At 43.6% G+C, this 13,265-nt stretch overlaps 1 protein-coding gene and 1 long non-coding RNA gene across 8 annotated transcripts in view; one reads left to right on the forward strand and one right to left on the reverse strand.

Moving 5' to 3' along the window:
- Positions 1-1,709: 1,709 nt before the first annotated feature.
- Positions 1,710-5,748, reverse strand: LOC140843438 (uncharacterized). The gene is made up of 3 exons (XR_012121212.1): positions 5,653-5,748; positions 4,980-5,154; positions 1,710-2,955 (listed from the first exon to the last, which is right to left on the reverse strand). It is a non-coding gene; the product is annotated as an uncharacterized lncRNA (long non-coding RNA).
- Positions 5,749-5,933: 185 nt separating this feature from the next.
- The window catches only part of ARK2N (arkadia (RNF111) N-terminal like PKA signaling regulator 2N), a 74,543-nt gene continuing 67,211 nt past the window's right edge, over positions 5,934-13,265 (forward strand). For 4 of the 7 annotated variants that reach the window (XR_012121210.1, XR_012121211.1, XM_037016913.2 and 1 more), the window contains exon 1: positions 6,365-6,667. The gene's annotated coding sequence lies outside the window, so the exon portion shown is untranslated. Of the gene's footprint in view, positions 6,070-6,364; positions 6,668-13,265 lie in introns of those variants that run through there. The other 3 variants (XM_073212991.1, XM_017656855.3, XM_017656865.3) reach the window with 3 other exon arrangements.

A 13,265-nucleotide genomic window follows, 5' to 3' on the forward strand; every position in this document is an offset into this window, starting at 1 on the left:
TGACTCTCCCATTTAGTGCTTGGTGACCTTGGGCAAGTCCTTCATTCTTTTGTTTAATAGACATTTATTCAGAATCTCGTATCAGTCAGTCATATAATTTCTGCAAAATATTAATGATAGCCACTCAAACTATGTTTCAGGACTACTTTTCAGGACAGTTTACAGAAACTAATTAAATATGCTTATGAAGTACGCAAGGTAAGCTCTGTACAAAAGTACTGCTGGTCTAAATCAGAAAAAAGATAAAAATAAAATTGGAGGGGGCTCTCTTGTCCCCTTCTGGCATGAGCCAGGAGCTCTTTCCTCTCACTTTATTTCTAAATAAAAGACTATACCTTGCTCTCTTAAAAAAACAACAAAAAAATAAAATAAAGAAATAAAAATAAAGTTGGAGGGATGAGGGATGAGGCCCCAAACTACAGCACTTGATGTATCACTTGTATGAGAAATACACCTACTCCAGGCTGTCTTCTGCGCCCTGCACTTTGCCTTGAGCACCTTTCTTTTCATCTCTGTCCTTGGAAGCCCGACTCTTTGTCCAAGGCCCTAATCAAAAGCTTCCTCTTCCACAAAGTCCTTCTGGCTCTTGGGAATTAAGTTCTCCCTCCCACGTGTCCCTCCCCTGCTTCAGCCATCACTGTGCTCCACCCATGAACTACTACAATTTGTTTCTAGATTGAGCTGTTGCTAGACAGACACAGCTTGAGGGAGGTCACAAATTCTCCCCCAGGATTCCTGGCTCTGCAACTTCAGTTCATGTGACCTTGGTCAGGGACACTGCCTCAGTTTCCTCTTTTGTAAAACCTACCTACCTTTGCTGACTGTTGTGAGGATTAATGAAATACATATGCCAAGGGCCTACCTAACATGGTGCACCGTACGTTTAGTGAGCAGACCTCCAATAGATATCTTTGAAGTAAAATAGAACGGTATGCATAATTTGTTGGACTCTCCTAAGACACACACACATAAAGGAGGTGGCTACTTAAAATGTGCAAATGAGGAAGGCTGGGACAATCTCCACTGTAGGGAAAATACAAGTTCCATGGCCAGGATTCTCACCTGATACCCACTGTGTACGTGCAATGGGGTAATACTTAGCTTACTGCGTAGGCACATGCTGGCATACCCATTGGCAATAAGCCATTACTGCTGGTATTGCTGTAAGAGAGCAACTCCCTGCCCCTGCTAAGAGCAGAGACTGAGAAAGAGCTTGGAGAAGAGAAAAGAGAGTGGGGGAGAGAGGAGCAGAGGCTAGAGGCAAGGGCAGAGCCTGAAACGGAAACAGAGCCTGGGGCAGAGGCTGAGCTGGAGGCAGAGACAGGGGCGAAGACTGCCCAGGAGGCCGATGGGATTCTAGCACTTGATCGGCCACAGTGAGAAGAAAGCTTGGTAAGAGCCCCCTTTTATCTGTTGTCATTTTTCAGTCTCATTAAATCCACAGGAACTTGCCCCAGGCTGAAACCCTCAGGGCAAGTTACCCACGGGGTAATATTTTCCCCACCCAGGATTTGGTACCTGTACGCAGGATTTGGTCACCAGTAAAGATTAATTCCTCCTCAGAGGCGCTTCATGTTTCCGTACCAAAGTGTCCCACCACCTCACCCCACCTGCTGGAGTCAGGGGTGAGGGCAGCATTGGCTGCCAGAGAAAAGGTGGAGACGGTCACAGGGAACGGAAGTGAGGTGTCTGAAGAGAGATTTGGCAGGACTGGTCTTGTTTAGTGTAATATGTTTAAAATCAAATACAATGTTTATTTTAAGTCAGTTTTTAGGACCCTGTGTGGTTTTGTTCTGACACCAGTTTTTCAGTTCTCTGACAATAATCAGGTATTCAACAACTGAGTTCAATTCTGACTTGAACTCCCCGGAGTTTAGTACAGACCCCCACAAGCCTGCTTCAGTCCCACAAGACTGCCTGCACGTCAGATTCAGATGCCAACCGTAAGGGGGGTCCCCAGCCTACACAATTATGCCCCGCAGATTGTAGACTGTAGATTTTGGGATTCCATTGACTCCCTCCTAGTTTGATAATTTGGTAGGATGACTCACACAATTCAAAAAGTGCTTTACTTAACCATTACTGGCTTATCATAAAAGATACCACTCAGGAATAGCCAAATGGAAAGGAAACATGGTGGGGTTGGTGAGGCCTTCCATGCCCTCTCTGGGCAGGCAATCTCCCAGCATCTTGGTGTGCTCATTAACTGGAATCTTTCCAAATCCCATTATTTAGGAGTTTTTATTGAGGCTTCATTATGTAGACATGATTAATTAAATCATTGGCTATTATGACTGAACTCAATCTCCAGCCCTTCTTCCTGTTCTGGAGGTGGGATGTGATTGAAAATTCCAGCCATCTCATCACAAGGTCGGTTCCTCTGGACAAGCAGCCCCCATCTGAAGCTGGCTGGGAGCCTCCAAGTAACCTCATTAAGCGTAAACTCAGGCACAGTTCGGAACGTTTCTAATGACAAAAGGCAATCCTATCACTCAGAAAATTCCAGAGCCTTTAGGACATCTGTGCATAGAACTGAGGACAAAGGCCATACATATACATTATAACAGATCTCTCCAAGACATTCTTGCATAAATACCTTAGCGTTCTGAGTTGGAGAGGGGTAGGTGGAGGATAAGGGACCTTCCCCATACGACTGGTGTTCCGGTTGCTCTGAAGTCCTCGTTTTCTTGAGTCCTTTCTTTCAAATTACAGTGTGTCTTTGGAATGTGTCCTATCCTCTGTCCACAAGGAAGGTCCTAGGGTTGCAGGCCCCTCCCTCCTTCCCCAAGGCTGTCCTCTTCTCTTTCTGCAGCCCTCCGTCTTCACCTTTTCCCCTGCAGAGCTCTTCCTGCTTCCTTGTGTGGACAGCATGGGGTCAACCCTTCTTCCTCTCCAAGTTGTCAGTGGGCTGGGGAGGGTTAGTTTCTGCTGGTCTTGACCGTAACTCTCAGAAGTCTAGGTGAGAACATCACACTCTGCTTCCCCATCAGTGCTTAAAAAATGAAGCCCAGACACCTTACACTCACATTCAGCCTCCCAACCTTCCTTCCAGCCCTCTCTCTTTTTACTCCTCCACTGTCCAGCAACAGGCAGCCTGGCCTTTGGGTTGCCATCCTTCAAACATCCTAGGGGCTTTTCCATCTCTTGTCCTTGATCCCCAATGGTCAGCTTCTGTGCCCACTTGTTCCTTCAGTCACAAACATTTATGGAATTGCCTAACTGCTAGATTCTGTGCTGGACACCAGAGGCTACAAGGAATGAGGCCCTGACTCTCTTCTTCCTTTTTAACAAGGGTCAGGCAGGTGGCAGGTCCTCCTGCCCCCTTGGCACCTGGCAGCACTTCCTTGTTTGACATCCTTCAGGTTTCTGTGTCTCCCCAGTAGAGGCTTAGACGGACTTCCTCCATACCTGTGTGCTAAGTGTTTGCCTCAGAGGACAGCACAGTCTGGCCCCTGCTCTACTCTCTGGTGGGTCAAATGCATGAGAAAGAACAGTATGCACAACCGTGCACAGGAGGGCAAACATTAGGAAGGAAACAGACAGGTGCTGGGATGGGCCATGGGGGTGCTAGTGTACATAGCATGTCAGAGCAGCTCCCCACCCCCCCATCCCTCTGACCCTGGAGATCCCACAAGGTTGGGCACTGTGTCATAAAAACTGTTTGTTGTATTTATTTCCACTTATGAATAGATTTTCCATATAGAAGGGGTATTAGAGGGATCACCTGACTCGAAGGACTTGGAGCCCAAGATAGAGGAGCTTCAATAATCCACCCCAGAAAAAAGGCAGGGGGTGGGAGAGGGAGGGGTTAAGAGAGGTGTCCCTCCTGTCACCCTTGGCCATAGCATGCCTCTATCTTCATGACATTCTTCTGTTCTGTTTCATTCTGGAGGAACATTCTGAGGATGGGGTAGCCAGTTCCTAGCAATTTGAGAAGGAACACAGGACATCCCGGGGCCCGGAGGTGAGGGTCTGCCCTTCAGGATACCTGCTTTCCTTATCTAAAGAATGGTTCTAATAATAGCATCCACCTTACAGAGGCAAATGGTAGGAGTAACCTGCTTGTTCAGGAGAAAACTGACTATACTCAAAGCATGGCCACACTCTGGTGCTACTGCCCAGCTCACCATTTCTAACAGGCCCAGCCCCAGTCTAGGCAGGGCAGCAGGTGCAAGCAGTGACACTAAAGAATGATTCAGGCAGGCTTGGCCTGGTTCTCTGTGGCTCATGACAGAATTGAGAGGAGAATCACTAATATGATTCAGTGATAACATTGCTGATGGCCCAGGGGTGGACATGTTTGGAGGACAGTGTCTGTGGTGAGCACAGGAATCTTCGCAGAAATTTCTGTAGCGGTAGCAGGATGGAAGGGTTGAGTAAGGGTGGTGGTGACATGGATGGTGTCTGGGCTGGGCTGGTTTTATGGAGATGGGATTTCAGGAGCTTGGAAAGCTGAGTATGTGATACACAGGTGATTCCAGAAAGTAATTCTAAGATAGCATCCCTGCCCAGCCCTTCCTACTTCTACTAAGGGGAAAGAAGAAAGCAATTGCCTTATAGAGCAATCTACATATGGTAGTAATAGGGATATTAGTAATAAGAATATCAAATGCCCCAGTCTCCAAATACATGCAGTCTATTCACTATAAGGAATTAACTTGTTGGTATTTAAATGGGAGGAACCAAGATGGTACCTCAGTAGTCAGGCTTCTACTTCAGTATTTCTAGAGCATCAATGAGATAAGACTGTCAAGGAGTCATTTAAAAAATGGATGTATTAGTCCACACCCATTTATTCACTTCCAGACCCACAGCTCTGATCTTAGTAATTTTCTTTAGTCCTTTTCTCCTGAAAGAGCCTGGGCTCTTGTCACCACCCCACAAACTCTCAAATTCCTCTAGGACTAAGGTAGCAGGGAAATAAATGAATAAATGGAGGAACAAATGAGTGAAATAACATACATAGATAAAATGTTTACCTGGTGTACATTGTATTCTCAGTGAATCTCAAGGAGGCAGTTGGTGGTAGTGGTTGAGAAAGCAGGCTCTGGAGTGGGGCTGTATTGGAGTCCAGTCTTGCCACCGACTGATGTGTGACCTTGGGTGTGTCACTTAATCACTCTGTGCCTCAGTTTCCACCTTTGTCACCTGGAGCTAGTAATACCACCAAACTCATAGGGTGTTTGGGCAGATCAAATGAATGAATCCATTTAAAGGCATAATATGGTGCCTGGCACCTACTAGACATTCAACAAAAGTCATTACATAAAATCACTTTATGAATTTATTCATTCAGTCAGGGATGAATAACTCTCATGCTTGTAGGCAATTAGAATATATTAGGGAAGAAGGGGAGCTGAAGCCTGACCTAAAGGGGAGACTGATATTAAGGGGAGTGTGGGGCCAGCACTTTGATTTTCGGAATCTTCTCTTGAGAAGTGCCAACCCAAGTCACAGTACGGCTCCTAAAAAGGTAAAGGCCTTTTATGTTTTCTCCTCAAGCCCTTATTTATTCATTTATTTCTCAAAACCCTGCTGTTAGGTAGCATGGGCCCTTGGCCAAATCTTGAGTTGTGAGGTTTGTTATGAACCGCACCTTTCTTGCTCCATTGTAAGCCCTGTACATAACCAGCTGGCCTGCGCCCAACTCACCTTTCCTCTGAGTCCTGCGTCCAGTATATTTCCCCCATCCCAACCTCAAAGAAGGGTCTTGAAAACTCATACAGTGAGCCGGTGCGTCACTCTTCCCAGGGCGAACTGGCAATCAGCAGAGTGACTCTGCAGAGGTGGAATTTGGGGCGTCTGCAAGAAGCGTAGGGGCGGAGCGGGGTCTCTCCGGCAGACCTTGTCTCACCGGTAGGTGGCGGTCTATCTGCGAGGCCTGCAAGGTTCCCGTCCCGAAACTTGAACGGGATGTGCGTTGATGCGACTGCACGAGAACACAGCCGAGTCTCTTCGAGCTGGGCTGTTGGCATCCGCGAAAAAGTGGAGAGAAGGGAGCCGACTCCCTGCTGGAGGGACTGAGGGACTCAGACACCAGGAGCTTCATCTGGGAAGGCTTCAGGACGGGTGAGTAAGCAGCAGCGGACGGAAAAGGGAGAGCTGTCCTTCTCTTAGGGTATTGTTGTTGACTTGCATTGACTGGCTTTCCGACCCTTCGGGAAAGATCTTTATGAAAGAGAGCTGCCTAATCAGATGGAGGGAGCGCGGGAAAGAAACCCAGGAAGCAGCGCACCGGTCGCGATGCAGCGGGAGGAGCGCACGTTCCCTCGCGCCAGATGGCGCTGTCTGGCTTTCCCTCGGTCTCCCGTTCTAGTCTCTAGAGGACGCCAGCCGCAGCGGCTGCTCTAGCCAACCGGTGCGGGCTCTGTGGTTCCGGGCGGAAGTGAGGCGCCGAGCGGAACGGCCTCTGGTGACATTTTCTCCGGGCGGCGCGGACGAGTGAAGGGACTTGTTAGTGGAGGCTGCGAGATTCGCTTTGGCCCTGGCGGGACTCTGACCGCGACCCTCTGCTCGCCGCCGGGGCTTGTGCTGAGGAGGAGAAGGCGGCGGTGGCCGTTGCGGCCCGAGTCACCGCGGCCGGGAGAGTCCCGCCCCGGGGGTCGGTGCGTGCCCCGACGGGGCGAGCGGAGTAGTTGAGGAGGTGCGGAGCTGCCTCCGAGCGCAGGTGAGGCGGGAAGGTGCGCCGGACCGTGGCCCGGCTACAGATTGAGCCGTGGGACCGGGGCGTGCGTCCCTGGGAGGGGTCAGGTTGAGTCGGAGGGATACGGGCCGCGGGTAAGAGCTCTGCGGCTTCTGGGCGCCGGGTCGTGACGAGCCCGGCTGGCTGGTGCCGGGGGTTCTCGCCCCGACTTGGAGGCGCGGGCCGGGTGGGCGCTGACGAGAGGGGCGGAACAGCCCGACCTTTTGCTTGCCCGCCCGCTGGTGACCCTCACGTCCTCCTGGCCCTGCAGACTTGGAGGACCGAGCCCCTTTTCCCTTTCCTCGAGCCCTGCGGCCCGGGCGAAGCGAGGTTAAGTCCTTCCCAGGGGCCGAGAGGAGGCTGGTGGTGCCGCAGCCCCTGGGCCGCCCGGGGGAGCGGCTTTTCGGCCCTAGAGTTCTCTTCTCACAACTTTCCGGAGCTCCGCCGGCGGCACCTCTTCCAACTCTGTCAGCTCCGCGAGCTGGACTGTGGCGCCCACACCTGTCTCTGCTTTTGAGCGCTCGGGCGGTCGCCCCATTGCCGCGGCTGCGGTGCCCTAGGAGGAGGGAGAAAAGGCTTTCTCGGGCTTGGCGCCGCCTGCCCTCGGCGCTTCCACTACCTTCTGTAGGCAGACCCCTCTGGTCGTGGGAGTGATGTGTCAGTCTCCAAAACTGACCTCTTCTGGCGAGTTTGTCAGCTTTATTTAGAAAATCGGCGAGGAAATTAACTGAAGAGCCCCGAGTAAAGGATCATTGTCTTCTCTGAGTCTTCTGGGAAAGTTCTCTTCCCCATTAGCACTTCGTACTTTCTGCTATATTTCGTATAGCACCGACCTCCTTGTGTTGCTGGGGCAGCTACCAACAGAACCTCATTTCATTCATTCTGCCATTTAAATCGTCCTCTCCGCTGTTGCAGAAAAGATTCTCACAGGTTAAAATAATTAATGTCTTTATTCGTTCTCCCAGATTGAACCAATTGAGCAGTTTATGGTTTGGATATGCTTTTCATTTCTTGCCTGAGTTTTGCTTTCTGAATCCTTCGCCCAGTAGGATGAAAATCCTACAGACGATGGTTTGTCAAGGTTGGGCCTCTTACTTAGATTTGGCATATTAAAGACGTGAACTTCGGAATAGCTGTGTACAGTTTGAAAGGCAGGGAGAAACTTTAAGATAATGCCTATTCTTCTCTAGTGTCGGTGGGCACATGTTAACAGTTTGCATTAATCCCATTCTTCAGGTACTTTAAGGTTGGAGGCTATTAACTTTATGATGTGCTTTGGCAGATCATGACAATCTGGATTCTTCCAGAGCATTGCCTTTTGGTTTAACAAGCGTAAGAGGCCTACAATCGGTAGTTATTACCAATGTTCTGAGGAGTCTCAACTCTAATCATTTTTTAGTAGAAAGCATAATATTTTGGCTGCATAACCTGGCTGTTCCAGTAGTTGAGTGCTTTATGCATAGTAGGTGCTCGGTAAATATAAAATTATGAATTAAACTTGATTTCAGGACACTAAGATGAAATTTACTGCAGTGTTTAAAAGGAACCTTGGTGAATTTTCATGCAGTTCCATTAAATGAGAAATAAAAGTATTTTTAGGTATTTCTAAATTTGGTTGCTTCAGAGGGCTTTTCAATACCACTGTAATCTTAGAAGTTGGAACTATGTCGTTTTCATAACGTTACCATATTAAAGACGTGAACTTCAGAATAATTGTATACAGTTTGAAAGGCAGGGAGAAATTTTAAGATAATACCTAAAGCATAAGCTTAATATGGTTTCTTAATGGAATTTTTTTTTTCTTGACATCTTTTTGTGAAAAGTGGGATGGACTGGATTTTGGAGGTGGAAACTTTCCCGACTGTTAGCTTCATATTAAGTTCATATTGTAGTTGCCATATTACTAATTCAGTTTATATTTTAAATCCATTTATGAAAGTGTTAGTAGTGTGTGTTTTATGGTCTTGATGGTTAGTCCAAGCCTGAATATTGAAACTTTAGATTTTAATTTTATTCAGTTCTTTTGAAACTGAGTACTCAGTGTATGTCCTTCAAAGGTTTCTATTTCATAAGTGACATTGGTATCTCTAGGTCTCCTTACTATGTGACTAGTAACTTCTGGGAGATTGTGTAGTCACTCATTTATTCAAAGAGTTGTTTTGCTGGGATCTTCAGTGTTATGGTTTCGTTCTGACATATACATGAATAGACTTGATACGTGGGCAGTTAGAATGTTTTTGTTTTTTCTTTTTAAAGTTTGGAACTGGTATACATTAGAGATCCAAACCTTACATTTGTATCTTTGGTAAACCATCTTAGACCTTCCTAATTTTCCTGCATGTAACTAAGGACATGCAAGCATTGTATATTTATGTTTACTGAATTGACAGTACTCCTTGAGAAAACCTGTAAAATATGAAAAAATGTGTTATGAATGTGTTTGAACCATACTGACTTAAGGATTCTGTATTAGGGAAGAGTTTGGGCCAAGGAAAGTTTCTTGGGTATCTGTAGTTATATAAATGACATAGACATGTTAATAACTAATAACATAAGGTAAAAAGCTATGAGATGATATAAAGGGGGAAGAGCTGCTGAGAAAACACAGAGAACAAAACATTCAGGTAGAACATCTTTATTCTCATACTGATTTATTGATTGCTAACTGTGTGCCAGTAGTGCTCTAGTTGCTAGTGTTCTAGTTGCTAGACTCTGTAGAATCAGACTGACAGGGTTCTGATGCTGCAGAGTTCAACATAATTTTCAGGTGGGCATTCCAGGCTAGGAAACAACCTAAGTCAAGTCATGGGTATCAGTAGTCTTAAATGGTTAAATGTGGCCAGTGCCTTGAGTTTACAGAATAGGTAGGGTAGAGAAGGTAGGACCAGGTTTTGAAAGTACCTTAGTCTGCTAATGAGTTACTAATTTTCTTTTTTTAGGGGAAAAATATTCAGGTGGAATATGAAGGATGGGATAGCCATTCCATTTGAAAGATTTTCCTTGAAGTTTCAATGAGTAGATATTTTATTGGTTTTCTTTCTTTATTTTGGGTTGATTCTTGAATATCAGACTCAGTGATTTGATAGTTATTTTTATTTACTTGTCAAATTCCAGTGTTAAATTAATTTGACTACTGTCACGAAACATTTCTAAATCCTTTTAGGCTTTCTCTTTAATTGTACCTACTTTCCTTACTCTTTCAGGACTCATGAGTGAACTTAAGGAAAATAAACTGTTTTCTGTTTTGGTTTCATGCTTCTCAGCAGCAGTGGGATTGATGTTTAGTTAGTTTTCACACTCGGCCTCCAGGTCCTTGTGTTGAAAGGAAGGAACAGGGTGCAGCTAAAAAGTATCTTGCTTGTTTCATTCTCTTGTATATTACTGAACTTCTATGAGAGGAAATGTGTGTTGTATATGGTATACATGTTTCATCATAACGTTAGCAGCAGCGGATAATAGTAAATAAGATTTTAAAATATAAAATAACCGTTATGTCTCATATTTGATGGTTGTCTTGTGTAGGATTTGTAGTTTTAACTTAAAGTGTTTAAGTTTTGTTTCTATTCTCTTTCATGTCTTTATTCAAAATAGGGACTCATTCCTCTTTGCTCAGATTTTGTCAGTTGATCGCCAATACAGATGGTGTAAATCCTGTAATTAATTTGACTTTATTTAATTTTAAAACTACGTGACTGAGTGTTTTCTGGTTAAGTGAAGGTTAATTCAAAAGTAGAAGTCTGTCTGCAGAACTTATTTGTGTATGGGGCTATTTATACCTAGTTAAATAAAAAACCCATTTGCTTGAACATTAGGTGCCAGGTGGAGATTGGTATGAACCATTTCTACCCAAGGAACTCAAATCTAGTGAACCAGATGATTAAGTCTCTTTTCTGCTCCAAAGAGTGGAGAAGAAAAGTAGGCTGTACGTAAAAAGAGTACTGTATGGTAAAATAGCTATAGTATATAGCCTTTTTCTTTATAAAATCATTTTAAATAAGATATGGGGAGATAGCATTTTTCTTAAATGGGTCTCTTAAGTGTAAAAGAAAATGATGGAAGATTTGAATGTTCTTTTTTGTAGTGCCAGTTCATTTCCAAAATACTTTTTCCTCTGCCTGGAATTCAAGTCCGTGTGTTAGTGAATTAGTTCTGATTGTTGTTCAAAGAACAACAAAATTAAATCTGTTTAAACTTAGTTTTAGGAGCCATTCCCAAGAAGGTGGGTAAACTAGGATCGTGCTTAGGTAATCTAGAAATTTAAGTTTTCATTAGAGAAACAACAAGATACTGATAGAGGGACCAGTAGAAAAAGTTATTTTTTACTGAGTTTATGGTTTAAAAAAAAGATAACTTTTATGATGTCCAGAGTCAGCATTTTTGTTAGGTGCCTTATAATTAGAGAAAGATATTGTTGGGGATAGGGAAGTTGGGTGTGGACTTAAACTTTAGGGGAAACAAGGACTGTTTTCCTTTCTGTATTAAGAACAAAACCTCATGTGATTAAGATTTTAAGCAGCATCCTGTCTGCCTTAGTTTTGACCTGCTATAGAAGCATCGTTTATACTTAAATCAACATTTTGTCATCAAGGGTTTCCCATTTTTCTCCACTGCAGTCCAGTAAACAATTTGCTGTGAGCTGGAGAGCATGTATAGTGGATAGGTTTTTGGCATAATTTCTTTTAGGGGCCTCAGATCCAGCATTTCTTGACCCATGTATGTGTACTGTCTTCTGAGGGAGTTAGAAAATGGCCAGAGCAGAAATCTTGGTGGAAATCTAGAACCTATGTTTTAAACACTGATGGTGCTTCTGAGTGCTTAGAGGGTCTCTCATTAGCCATGGTGTGTTCTTTGCATTTGGTAACTTCCTTGGTTTTTACTTGATGATAGTTTATTCACAGCCCTGGAGCTGGGCCAGATACATGTCAGTAGTGGTAGTATCTGCAACATGAAGTGATTTGAGCAGTCATTATCACTCCTGGCCTATTTATAGAGCTTATGTCAGGGGAGAAAAGGTTGGCTGGCAAACAAGTGAAGCTGCTCTCTTGCTGTGGTCGCAGTCTCACAATTTACATTTCACTTCTGGTAGGCCAAATCCATTCAGCTGCCTTACTTTTTAGGGTTCCCTTCCTGCACTCCAGCCTTTTGCACTCCAGTTTCTTAGCTTCACTCCTGAAGAAGAAAACCCAGTAACTATTATCACATTAAGAATAATTAGCATTAAATCCTTAATATTATAAGATATTCAGTATTCCTGGTGCTCCATTATCTCATAAATGTGTATTTACAGTTATTTGGATCAAGTTTCAAGTAAGTGCATTGTTTTGTAATCTATAGGTTCTTCCTCCACTTTTTTCTAGCAAGTTATTTGTTGAAGAAACAAGAGTTCTCCCACAGTTTGGATTTGCCAGTTTGGATTTGCCAGTTACATTCCTGTGGTGGTGTTAAACATGTTCTCTGACTCCTGGATTTCTTCCTTGTTAATTGGTATTAAGTATAGTGGCTTGATCAGATTCAGTTTGTGTAATATATATTCTCTCTTTCTCATTTTTTATTTTAATTTTTAGGGGACAGAAATATAGATGATGTTGATTCTTGCATCCATAGTTACATAATGGTTGGTTCTCTCTGTGATGTTAGTAGCTGTTGATGCTCATTGCTAGCTTCATTACTTAATTACTCATGATACCTCACTGTGAATGCCTTTCATCATTTCCAGTTTTGAGTCTTTTATACTATAATTTGCTTATAGCCTCTTTAATCTCTTCCTTTTGAGAGTTACAGTGAGGGGAAGGGATGAATTGCCGAGGAGAAAAGGGTTTTTTCCACTGTATTGTAATTCTGTAGGTGTTTTGATTTCAGTCCTTGGTTCTTGAATTTTTGGTTCCTCCTGCACTGTCCACATTATCCATGCTACAACTTCTCAGTGGAAAAATTAACCCCAAATCCTGGCAAATACTCAAAACATGTTCTTCAAAAGCAAACTTTATTCTGAAATATCGGTGCTTAAGAATTCTGTTGTCATTAAAATAAGCTAGCATTTATATATGAAAATTAGAAAAGAGGTTTATTTTTCTACTTCAGAAGATTTGAGAACATCACTATTTTGATGTAATGAAATCTCTTCCTAGAACTGAACTTCTTGGGAGAGGGAGCTTCATTTTGATTTTAGTAAGATGTTTTTTTTTTTTTTACCTTATTTGTGTCCTGTGGCTTAGGATATGTAGTTTCATAGTGTCTGATTTTTGGGTCTTCATGCAGAAATACACAATCACTTTATATACAATATTCTAACTATAAAGAAACAACTCCATTGGGCTATTACCAGTTGTGTCAGTTTTTGTTTTATGTTTTTATATGGAAAGATAAAAGGAGAGTTACTCTGTTAGAAATCATGTTTAGTCTATGTAATGGAATATATTTTTATATACAAGTCAGTAGTACTATTTCATTAGTGGTATCAGGTATTCATTAGGTATTTCATTAGTGGTCTTGGTGATTTTTAAAATTATTCAGTTCATCAATTCAATAACTATTTATTAACTATTATATGTTAGAAACTGAGTGAACTGAAGGTAATGAACAT

The sequence above is a fragment of the Manis javanica genome, chromosome 9 (assembly GCF_040802235.1).
Source record: "Manis javanica isolate MJ-LG chromosome 9, MJ_LKY, whole genome shotgun sequence".
NCBI lineage: Eukaryota > Metazoa > Chordata > Mammalia > Pholidota > Manidae > Manis > Manis javanica.